The sequence below is a fragment of the Xenopus laevis genome, chromosome 4L (assembly GCF_017654675.1).
Source record: "Xenopus laevis strain J_2021 chromosome 4L, Xenopus_laevis_v10.1, whole genome shotgun sequence".
NCBI lineage: Eukaryota > Metazoa > Chordata > Amphibia > Anura > Pipidae > Xenopus > Xenopus laevis.
The window spans coordinates 25,232,484-25,245,406 of record NC_054377.1 but is presented as its reverse complement, the minus strand read 5'-3'; the positions used below and the strand labels follow the sequence as shown (position 1 = coordinate 25,245,406).

At 37.2% G+C, this 12,923-nt stretch overlaps 2 non-coding genes across 2 annotated transcripts; one reads left to right on the top strand and one right to left on the bottom strand.

Moving 5' to 3' along the window:
* Nucleotides 1–4,038: 4,038 nt before the first annotated feature.
* trnat-ugu lies at nt 4,039–4,111 on the bottom strand. Its single transcript has one exon. It is a non-coding gene; the product is annotated as a tRNA-Thr (tRNA).
* A 6,742-nt stretch (nt 4,112–10,853) lies between these two features.
* On the top strand, nt 10,854–10,925 carry trnaw-cca. Its single transcript has one exon. It is a non-coding gene; the product is annotated as a tRNA-Trp (tRNA).
* Nucleotides 10,926–12,923: the final 1,998 nt, after the last annotated feature.

Genomic DNA, 12,923 nt, shown 5'->3' with positions numbered 1-12,923 from the left:
AAAAGAACATTGCTTTAATTGGTTTCTTCTACATGCACATAGATGACACTGTAGATGTGAGTATAAATCTGTGTGACTATGTGTAGTTAAGTAACTTGAAAAAAGGCCACGTTTGGGCCTGAAACGTTGTTCTTTGTCTGAGAGCTGAGCCATGATACCAGTAAAGGCTTTTTAAACTTAGATACATGGGTGGTGCTGAGACTTTATTTCTCAAGTATATAAGAACACGCATAGTGCTGGCTCTGTAGCTCAGTGGTAAGGGAGCAATGGTTTTGTAAACCAGAGGTCGCAAGTTCATTTGAGCTTATGAAACAATAGTGTCATTTTGAAACAGACAATTAGAAATAAAAGTAGTTCTTGGAAATGTTGACTGTAAGCCCATGTATGTAACATATCAAAATGAAAGCACTAAACATGTCTTTCACCATACTTTGTGTTTGTGAACATTGGTACTATTAGGCTAGGGACAGACGGGCCAGAATCCACCTGCTGAAATCTGCAGACTGATTTCAGCCCCTCACCGTGAGCAGTGTCCTCTTCTTCTTTCACATATAGAACCCTTGTGTTGATTCCGGTGTGAACACATATGGTGGATTATGGTGAAACTTTGCATTTCACCCCAAAATCCGCAGAGAGTGTTTGTGCCGGAGCTAACACAAGGGTTCTGGATGCAAAGGAAGATGATACTGTTTGTGGCGAGGGGCTGAAATTGACATGAGGTTTTCAGCAGGCTGATTTTGCCCTTCTGGCCCTAGCCTTTAAGTATGGAGATACCGGGCATGAAGGTATGCATGATACACACTGAACATACACTACACTTAGTAGTTGTAATGCATTAGAAATGCATAGATATATGTAGAAAACATAAAAGGTAAGTTATTTAGATAATTTACTAAGGTTCTTTAAGAAAGCAAGTGCATTTAAGGTGTTATTTTTAAAGGAATAGTTCAGTGTGAAAATAAAAACTGGGTAAATAGATAGGCTGTGCACAATAAAAAATGTTTCTAATATAGTTAGTTAGCCAAAAATGTAATGTATAAAGGCTGGAGTGAACAGATGTCTAATAAAACAGCCAGAATCCAACTTCCTGCTTTTCAGCTCTATAACTCTGAGTTAGTCAGCGACTTGAAGGGGGGCCACATGGTACATTTCTGTTCAGTGAGTTTGTAATTGATCCTCAGCATTCAGCTCAGATTCAAAAGCAACAGATATGACCTATGTGGCCTCCCCTCAAGTCTCGGATTGGTTATAGCCTGGTAACCAGGGTAACCAGTCAGTGTAAACCAAGAGAGCTGAAAAGCAGGAAGTTGGGTTCTGACTGACAAGTTATACATCTATTCACTCCAGCCTTTATACATTACATTTTTGGCTAATTAACTATATTAGAAACATTTTTTTATTTTGCACAGCCTATTTATTTACCCAGTTTTTATTTTTACACTGAACAATTCCTTTAAAGGGATACTGTCATGGGAAAAATTTTTTTTTCAAAATGAGTCAGTTAATAGTGCTAATCCAGCAGAATTCTGCACTGAAATCCATTTATCAAAAAAGCAAACAGATTTTTATATATTCAATTTTGAAATCTGACATGGGGCTAGACATTTTGTCAATTTCCCAGCTGCCCCAAGTCATGTGACTTGTGCTCTGATAAACTTCAATCACTCTTTACTGCTGTACTGCAAGTTGGAGTAATATCACCCCCCCTCCCTTTCCCCCCAGTAGCCAAACAAAAGAACAATGGGAAGGTAACCAGATAACAGCTCCCTAACACAAGATAACAGCTGCCTGGTAGATCTAAGAACAACACTCAATAGTAAAAACCCATGTCCCACTGAGACACATTCAGTTACATTGAGAAGGAAAAACAGCAGCCTGCCAGAAAGCATTTTTCTCCTGAAGTGCAGGCACAAGTCACATGACCTGGGGCAGCTGGGAAATTGACAAAATGTCTAGCCCCATGTCAGATTTCATAATTGAATATAAAAAAATCTGTTTGCTCTTTTGAGAAATGGATTTCAGTGCAAAAGTCTGCTGGAGCAGCACTATTAACTGGTGCGTTTTGAAAAAAACATGTTTTCCGATGACAGAATCCCTTTAAGGTTAGATTCCCTTAAAACCATACATGATGGCATATCAATGATGGCAACTGGGACTGGCTATCCAAATGTGAGTAATCTGGTCATTTTATAGAACTTTTTTTTACTCCTCATCCCAGTGGCTTCTTCAATTCATCTGAATAGTAAAAACAATAGTGTTTTACAACAAATTACATTACTTCAAGTCTCGTCACTTGAAAAATGAACACTTTTCTCAATGAGATTAATGGTACCATTGTTATTGGATCACACTATACCAACCCCTTTGAGATTCAGCTAACACCTACATCAGGAGTACCAATACTTTACTAATGCAAAGTCTACTTTCAAACAAGGGAAAGTTGTGCAATGAGGCTGTGACCACAAAATACATATAGACAAATACAAGAGTCCTCTGCACTCAACCCATTATCAATATATTTAAGACAGAGACATTTTATGCATACAGCTACTGAAAAATGCCTTACCCTTTAAACAAAACAGGGATTGGTTGTCCATATATTGCAATATATTTAAGATGGCCAACTACGTCAAAGTCATCCCATGTCTGGCCAGTCCTATGCTCAATTTTCATCATTTTTTTTTGACTTGCTATGTATTACTTGCTTTGTTCTTCAATTGGAAAGCTCCATGGCAGAGCATATATTGTGCCAGACAGCAACCCTCTTTAATTCAAAGAAAAGGGTTTAGGGATGGGCGAATTTGACCCATTTCATCAAAAATTTGCCGCTGGCAAACTGTCGCCAACACGTATAAAAAACTGTTATTGCGCAGCGAAAATTTTCTGATGCGCTTTTTTTTTTTTTTTACGCACGACGTCATACAAGGCTATGGGCATCATTTTTGCGGCAAAACAAGTTGAAAAAATTTGCCCATCCCTAAAGGGGATACTGGAACAGTTTACCAGCTTGATATCTAGTAATATTTCTAAGTTTCTTCCTTTGCATCAGAACCCTTGTGTTAGCTCCGGCACAAACACTCTCTGCAGATTTAGGGGTGAAAATTTGCATTTTTCTATGCCAAAATCTGTCATATATGTTTGCACCAGAAACGACACCATATGTGAAAAAAGAAGAGGATAGTGCTTGTGGTGAGGGGCAGAATTGGCCTGCCATTTTCAGCAGGCGGATTCTGGAACCGTCTGTCCCTAGCCCAACAGCACCAATGTTCACAAACACAAGTATGGTGAATGACATGTTTAGTGCTTTTATTTTGATATGTTACATACATGGGCTTATAGTCAACCGTTCCAAGAACTACTGTTATCTCTAATTCTCACTGGTGTGAATGTTTACAAAACCAGTGCTCTAACCATTAAGCAAAAAGTTGTGTCTGTTGATTTCTGTTACTAAGGACTGTAGTGTTTGTCAGAAAGTTTATTAGGAATCATTTATACACAAAAATCTATTTTCAAGATGATGTCAAGTGATGGAGGATTGGCTAATAGGTATAGTTATTACTTTAAAAATGGAAGCTTTGGTTTCTTCCATGGTGTAATGGTTAGCACTCTGGTCTTTGATTACAGTGATCAGAGTTGAAAACTTGGTGGAACCTTAGGTAATATTCAGGAAATGTAATTTTGTTCTCATCTTATATTCATCAACCATGAGAGAGTTCCCCAGAAATGCTACTTTTTTAAGATCATGAAATAGATGTTTAAGAATTTTGAACAGCATACAGTGTAAATTACTAAATATCAGAAGGAATGGCAGTTGACATTCAAGTGTGCATGTGCGAATATATTATACAATAATAAGTTTATGTGATGTATCATCATCATCTATTTATATAGCGCTGTCAAGATACGCAGTGCTTTATGTATGATGATGAATGATATGTTTAGTTCTTTTATTCTGATACCTTACATAAACAGGATGACAGTCAAATTTCCGACTTCTCACAGATGTGTATCTCTTTCATTATTAATATCTCAAACATTAGGCCCCAGCGAGAATTGAACTCGCGACCCCTGGTTTACAAGACCAGTGCTCTAACCACTGAGCTATGGAGCCAGCTGTAGGGCTATATTTATATGCCAGAATCTGAGATGTATCTGAGATGTATCTGAGATGTATCTGCTTGTGTTGTATATAGCTAATACTTGCTTTACGGGGGCTGTTTTGAAAGTAGCAAAGGAGGAGCACTGTATTTAAATTTGATGTGACATATGTAAAGTCCCCACGGCTCTCCTATTAGGCACTCTACTTCCAAGCCTCAGTCTATAAATGAAGGGGTTTAGCATAGAGTGTTCACTGCTCATATATAAATAATGACATGGTGACTATGCAAATAACACAGTTGTAGCTATGGATGTTATATAAATTGGACAGTCTTTATCTATTTTATAGACGTGACAGTATTTTATACTAGACACAAGATAAGGGATAAAGAAGGGCCTATTTATCAAGATTTGAATTTGTGTCATTTTAGAGTTTTTCTACTTTGAATAAACTCAAAAGTTTGCTATTTATTTTAAAATCCGAACATAAAAAACTAATTTGCATAAAATAGTGGGAAAAACTTAAATACCTTCAATTTGTAAATTTAAATGCTTGAAAAACGTGAAAAAAATCTTTTTTTTTCCCCCTAGGACAAGTCCCAATCACTTCTAATGTATCATCAGCATAGAGCTGGCTAACAGAGAGAGGGAACCTAGAGATCTATTTAACTCAAAGAAAGGGGATACTTGAGCAGTTTACCAGCTTGATATCTAGTAATATCTAGTTGTTAATGTTAATTAGAAGTAGCTATAGTCATAGCATTAACTTAAATGAACACAAACGAGGTGATCATAATATTAATCTTTATAATTAGATTTACATTTTTTGAAAACTAAAGCTGACCCTGACATGATTTGAACACGCAACTTTCTGATCTGGAGTCAGACGCACTACCGTTGCACCACAAGGTCGTATTTCTCTGGCTTTAACTATTACCCTTCACAGTTGTGTCATAGGTTATATCAATTAAGGGGTGCTTTACCTTTAAGTAAGGTTTTACAGTGTTATAGAATGCCCTGCTCCAAGCAACTTTGCAATTGCTTTTCAGTAAAAGTGAACTGCACCTTTAATATAAATGGGATAACTTATGGTGAGAATAAAAGTGTCATATTTGATGTGTAAAGTATGCAAAACATTTGTCAGGAAGTTCATTAGGAATCATTTATAAACAAAAACCTATTTTTAAGATGATGTCTCTTGACTGAGCACTGTTTCAGAGGTGTAGCTATTAATTACAGGAGCATTTTGGTTGGTGTAATGGTGTAATAGTTAGCGCTCTGGGCTTTGAATGCAGAAATACAAGTTCAAATCTTGGTGGAATCTAAAGAAGTCCCCCAACAACAATTCTTTTATACTATGAAACAATTCACCAAACATAAGAGAGTTCCCCAGAAATTCTACTTTTCTAAAAGCATAGAACTGCCCAGGACACAGCCAGTTAGGCCAAGACATGGTTCACAGTAACCCCACCCACGTTGCACAATATCCTCCATATTCAGGGTCTTCAGTTTTGAAATTAGTAAAATTATAAGCTACTAGACATTAAGCCCGTTATATTAACGGGCGCTAGAACATATGTAGTCAAACATTTATAAAAACAGAATTGTTCTAGGTCGGCGAACGGTAACGTATTTACGTTTTTCAGACTATCACCCACAATGGTAAAACACGCCACAGCGTAAGGGTGCGAAGTTGCACGTCTATCTACCATACCTCCCAACATTTGAGACTAAAAAAGAGGGACAAAAAATTGTGCTGCGCGTAGCCCACTTTATGGCCACTCCCCCTCATAAGTCACGCCCATTTAACAAAAACACACAAATTATTTATCTAGAAAGCATCCGTTATGTGTGAAGAGGATATCAGCCTAGTGTATGAGCCTGACATGTGACTGCACAGCCAGGGTCCAGGAATTTACCATGGCGGTCAGGGGAGGGGCAATAAGTGTTTAATTCAGGTGATTTGCGATGTCTAATTGATATGCTCAAGAATAGCACCCAGTACACAGTGAGAATCCTCTATATGGATTTCTATATAAGTTATATAAGTTGCCCTATCCTATCAAATTACTGCCACACTGAGCCTTTGCACAGAATGACAGAGTGACCAGATTAGTAACAAATGCGCCCAAACTGTAATGACCAAAACACAAAACATTTCATGCTTCACATTTAGAATTGTGAAACTGCATTGCCCGACTGCATTGTTTGTTTACCTATCATTTCCCGGGATCTTCATGTTTTCCCTGCCTCCAGCGGCAGAAGTAAGGGAGAGGAGGAAGCATGAATGGGCGTGAGTAATGAATTGAAGGATCTACCACTTCTGATGGGCACATACGTGCAGAAGAAAATAATGCCGCATGCCATCGCCTAATTTTTCTCTCACCCCCATCCGGCTGCAGTCACACTCCGCACCTCTGTCCTGGCTCCTCCCTCAGGCTCAGAGACTATGAGACTATGCGCGTGACATCACGTGCATAGTCTCACCGCGAGACTTCGTCAAACGGTGCAAAAATAACCAGGAAGTGTATAAGAGCTACAGTGAATGCGAGACATTGCACCCACAACCCGAGAACTGACTGAAGTCTATGGAAGCAGCATAAAGGTTTTTCGCTAGAGGGGAGGAGAGAGAGGAGCGCGACGCAAAGTAAGAGTTCAGTTCCGGGACTCCGTTTGCAAACGTCACGCTCCCTTGGTTTATTGTCGGTTTCCTTTACAGAAAGCGCGGTCCGCAAGAACCCGCAGCAGGACTTCGAGCTCGTCCAACGGGTTGGCAGCGGCACCTATGTTTAATGAATTCTTTCATAGTATAAAAGATATATAAGATGAGAACAAAATGCACTTCTTTAGAGCCTGCTTAAGATACCACTGAGATTTGAACTTGGATCGCAGAATTCAATGGCCAGAGTGCTAAACATTACACCATGGAACCATACAGAACTGACAATTTTGATGTAATAGCTACACCTCTGAACCAATTCTCAGTCACTAGACATCATCTTGAAAATAGATTTTTGTTTATAAATGATTCCTAATGAACTTCCTGACATCCTTTACACATCAAATATGACACTTTTATTCTCACCATCCCATTTACATTAAAGGTGCAGTTAACTTTTACTGAAAACCAATTGCAAAGTTGCTTGGAACAGGCGATTAACTTAAAGGTGAATCGCCCCTTTAATTTTAATAACCTATGAACACCACTGTGAAGGGTCGTAGGTCAACATAGGCCAGTCAGACCTCGTGGTGCAACGGTAGTGCGTCTGGCTCCAGATCAGAAGGTTGCGTGATCAAGTCGGGGTCAACTTTAGTTTTCAAAACTTGTCAATCTAATTATAAAGACCTTTATTAAAATTTCCTCATTTCTGTTCATTTAAGTTAACTGTGACGAAAGCATTAAATACTTAGAAATATTTCTGGATATCAAGATGGTAAACTTTTCAAGTATCCCCTTTCTTTGCATAAAAGAGGGATAATGTCTGTCACACTATACACTCTGCCATGGAGCTTTCCAATTGAAGAACAAAGCAAGTCATAAATAGCAAATCAATCAACAAAAAAAATCAACAAAAAAAAATTGTTCTGGAACATGGAGTCTAAAGTGGAGCGGTGTTACAGATCAGTAGCACATTTATTAACCCTGTGAAGATGCCACACATGTTGTTTAACTCGGCACATCGATAAAGGGACATCATTTATGCTCCACACTGATACACTGAGCAATAGCTCATTAACTACCACGTGGCGGAATACTCTGCTGATACTGTTTTTACTAATCACCTCCAACATTTAATGCTGTCCTCACAAGAACATTCCTTGGGTCAGGAAACTGGATCATCACAAGGGATCAAGATATTTACACATGCCTAGGATTTTATAAATTCATTACAGGTTATTTTTTACAACCTAAACAACATGGGACACTAACTGCAGTTTGGAGTTAGGGATACATATGTTAACATTTTGACACTTCTATTGACAACTTCATGGTCCTTTATTATTAACTTTTCTGCATTATAGCACATGTTGATATGTGTATTACTTGAATTAAGCTCTATAGAGTGCTATAACTTAAATAGGAGGGGCCCCTTCTTTTACATAACAGCTCTAATTGGTTTTAAGTGTTTTTATTTGTATTGTGATTCCCTGGCACGGTTGTCTAATAAACATTGCCTTTTTATTCATAAACATGTTGATACAAATATCTAAGTAGTACTCAGCTGGTTCTAAGAGTATAAATCCATTTTTTTTGTATATAACTTTTGGTTTGATATGCCCTTGCGGTTGTGGAGATACTCTTTTGGCAATTTCCGGTGCATATACTATTGGATTGTTGCTCAGTTTACTAATAGAATTTCGAGAATGCTAACAATGCTTTTATGGATGTAGATCATATTGGGAGATCATGACTAAAAGTGGACTTCGCATTAGTAAAGTATGGGCACTCCTGATGTAGGTGTTAGCTGAATCTCAAAGGGGTGTAAAAGTGGTACCAGGAATCTCACTGAGAAAGGTGTTCATTTTTCAAGTAACTTGACTGGAAGTAGTGTCATATGTTGTGAAACACTATTGTTTTTATAATTCAGATGACCTGAAGAAGCCACTGGGATAAAGAGTGAAACATCATCAAGGTTTTGAAAAAGACACTCACACTAGAATTATGGATACAAGTAGTTTTTGGAATTGTTGACTGTAAGCCTATTTATACAATGTATCAAAATAAAAGCAATAAAAATGCCATTCGCTATACTTTGTGTCTGTGAACATTGGTGCTGTGAGGCTAGGGACAGACAGGGACAGAAATTGCCTGCTGAAAACTACAGGCCAATTTCAGCCCCTCACCATGAGCAGTATCCTCTTCTTCTTTTACATCTGGAACCCTTATGTTGATCCTAGTGTGAACACATATGGCGGATTTTGGTGAAGGAATGCGCAACTTTTTAACCCAAAATCCGAAGAGAGTGTTTGTGCTGGAGCTAACCCAAGGGTTCTGGAAGAAGATACTGCTTGCAGCGAGGGGCTGAAAATGACATGTGGTTTTCAGCAGAAATAAACGTGCCTGGCTGCGCGATCAGTAAATAAACTATACAAAGCAAAAAAGATCAGCACTCACAGGTCTTAGAAAAATAAAATAAAAATGATTTATTAAAGAGCATGGACTAACGTTTCGGCTCTTCCAGAGCCTTTCTCAAAGTAGCAAAACAGACAATGAACATTGTTTAAATACATACACTGGCGGGAAACACACAGCACTGATTACGTATATGTATCGTCATATGTTCAGCGACTATAATTAACCCATCACACTGATGTTGCAAACTTTAATCCATAAGGAATTAAAACGTACCCATATGTACCTAAATTGTATCATAACGACTAAGAATAAAAACAACCATATGTAACATTCTTATCTCTAGTAATTAGTAACTTTGTATCATTCTCGCAGAAAAATCATTCTTTACAAATAAACTCCATAACCTGTGTTACAATATGTTAAAATGAGAAAAAAGATCTAATACATGGCCCATGGGTATTCCTCTCCCATTCCTCGAGTTCTCTACTCTCCAAAACTACTTTTTGTAGCCCAACTAAACCACTTATAAAAGCCCTGTCCGTATAGATACTGCATATCTTTATTTTTATTATTTATTATTTATTTAATTAATGCCCTTGTCCTATTACCCTGATGGTTACCTACAGTCTTATAAATTGATTTATACTTAGTTGCCTTTATGCTATTAAATGACCGTACTTGTCATTGATTTATTTACAAAGTTGTGTTTATGCTACTAAATGACAATATTTATACTATCATACCACTAGGGGTCTGCCTCTGAGGAATGCGCTCATATTACAAAAGCTCCTCTGTCCTGTGTACTTTTAGGTAATAAACCATTATAACTGTTCCATGATAAGCCCATAAGTGATGAATCATTCCATTTAAGTGTAAAGCTAAAAACGCACTCATGTTATAATCACTCCTCTGCCTTGTGTGTTGTTAGGTGATAGACCATTTACCAATTCCATAATAAGGTTACCCCATATATCATTAATCAATCATTCCATTTAAATGTGAAGCTATATCCCTAAAATATCTCGTCTATATATACATAATATGAAGATCGTGTAGACAAATCAAATACTACAGAAAATTTGCATCCATACCTACAGATAAAAATATTATCCCCATAGTATCAATTATTGTAGTACTAAGTCAAACACCTAAATAAGTGAAAAATTAGAAAAAATGTTAGAAAAAATGAAAAAGAAAAGAAAAACAAAATTTTTTTTAACCCTTTTGTATGTGTCTTTAATAAATCATTTTTATTTTATTTTTCTAAGACCTGTGAGTGCTGATCTTTTTGCTTTATATATATATATATATATATATATATATATATATATATATATATATATATATATATATATATATATATATATATATATATATGAATCATAAACATGTTATTTTGATCATTTACAAAAGTTCCTTAAAAAGCATGCATATTTAAGGTGTTATTTTATAGTTATATTCCCTTAAAACCATATATGACATCCTTTACACATCAGATATGACACTTTTATTCTCACCATAATTATCCCATTTACATTAAAGGGGCAGTTCACTTTTACTGAAAAGCAATTGCAAAGTTGCTTGGAACAGGCGATTAACTTAACAGTGAATCACCCCTTTTATTTAAATAACCTATGAACACCACTATGAAGGGTCGTAAGTACATACAGCCCAGTCAGACCTCGTGGCGCAACGGTAGCGCGTCTGACTCCAGATCAGAAGGTTGCGTGCTCAAATCATGTCGGGGTCAACTTTTGTTTTCAAAACATGTCAATCTAATTATAAAGACCTTTATTAAAATTCCGTCATTTGTGTTCATTTAAGTTAACTATGACTATAGCATTAAATAATTAGAAATATTTCTAGATATCAAGTTGGTAAACTTTTCAAGTATCCCCTTTCTTTGCATAAAAGAGGGATGTCTGTCACACTATACACTCTAGTAATGCAACTTTGGCTCCCGCACACCCTCCGATAATTATCAAAACGATACCTAGTGCACAAAGGTAGAGGATCAGCCGCCTCTCAAACAATGCAAGAAAGCTGCCTTGCGTGTTTATTGCGAAATGCAACCTTTTCAGGGTCACGCCCCTTTCTCAAGCATAAAGAACACAGTGCAAAGGGTGAATATAAAGCAATTGATATGCAAATAAAGTCAATTAGAGTCCATCCACCAATGGTGGATCATCCAAAGGTGTGCATCCTCAGTGTGTCAGTGATCCTGTGTAAAATTAGTGAAACATGTTCTAGATTTATAAAAAGTTAATACATCATAAAACCATGAAACTTGCAGATTCAAAGGGTTAAAATGCATTAATAGAAAAAAGTTAATTTACCCAGTGCATTAAAGTGAACCAATCAGAGATATAAAACAGACATAAATACAAAATAGCATTTACAATTAATACAATCAAAATATAGTGTATTGAAACTTCTTACCCTAAACGAAGGGGGAGCAAAAGGAAGCTGTCCCTGATATAGAAGGGAACAATAAAGAATTCATCTGGAAGAGAATAAAGTCAAGATAAATATTACAAAAAGCAAGCCATATTAAATTCTTCATTTAATCCTTTACGATATCTAGCATGTAGCGGCCATATCCAGTAACACTCACGTTGGAGCAACACTCTTTTTAAATCTTGACCCTGTTTTACTACCACTTTTTCCAGAATTTGCCACCTCAACTGTGACACCTGGCTGTGGTTGCCCTGGGCTGGTACAGAAGGCCAAAACATAATGTAAAAGATCTCTCGCCTACTTCTTTAGTTAAGCTTTAGTTCTCCTTTAAGACATTCCTTTGTATAGAATTATTACCGGTTTATATACATTAATAATGTAGAAGGATAAAGAATATATGACCTCTAGGGATGTAGCGAACGTCGGAAAAAAAGTTCGCGAACATATTCGCGAACTTGCGCAAAAACGCGAGCGGTTCGCGAACGGTTCGCGAACCCCATAGACTTCAATGGGAAGGCGAACTTTAACATCTAGAAAAGACATTTCTGGCCAGAAAAATGATTTTAAAGTTGTTTAAAGGGTGCAACGACCTGGACAGTGGCATGCCAGAGGGGGATCAAGGGCAAAAATGTATCTGAAAAATCTGCCTGTGTGTGCTTGGAAGAGATAGTGTAGGGGGAGAGCTGTTAGTGATTTCAGGGACAGATGATAGTAAGTTTGCTGGCTAGTAATCTGCTTGATACTGCTCTGTATTGGAGGGACAGAAGTCTGCAGGGATTTGAGGGACATTTTAGCTTAGGTAGCTTTGCTGGCTAGTAATCTACTGTTCTCTTTAAACAACTGCCATACGTTGACCTTGTAGGCATTGTTTGCCCAGTTTTTTTGGACGCAGCCACTGAAGCACAGTTGCCAGAAAAAATATGCCATATAAATGCTGAAAATAGTCATTTTTCGCCATACGTTGACCTTGTAGACATTGTTTGCCCAGTTTTTTTGGACGCAGCCACTGAAGCACAGTTGCCAGAAAAATTATGCCATATAAATGCTGAAAATATAAATTTTTTTGGTTGCAGCCACTGAAGCACAGAGGCCAGAAAAATTATGCCATATAAATGCAGAAAATATGCATTTTTTTGGTCGCAGCCACTGAAGCACAGTTGACAGAAAAATTATGCCATATAAATGCTGAAAATATAAACTTTTTTGGTTGCAGCCACTGAAGCACAGAGGCCAGAAAAATTATGCCATATAAATGCAGAAAACATGCATTTTTTTGGTCGCAGCCACTGAA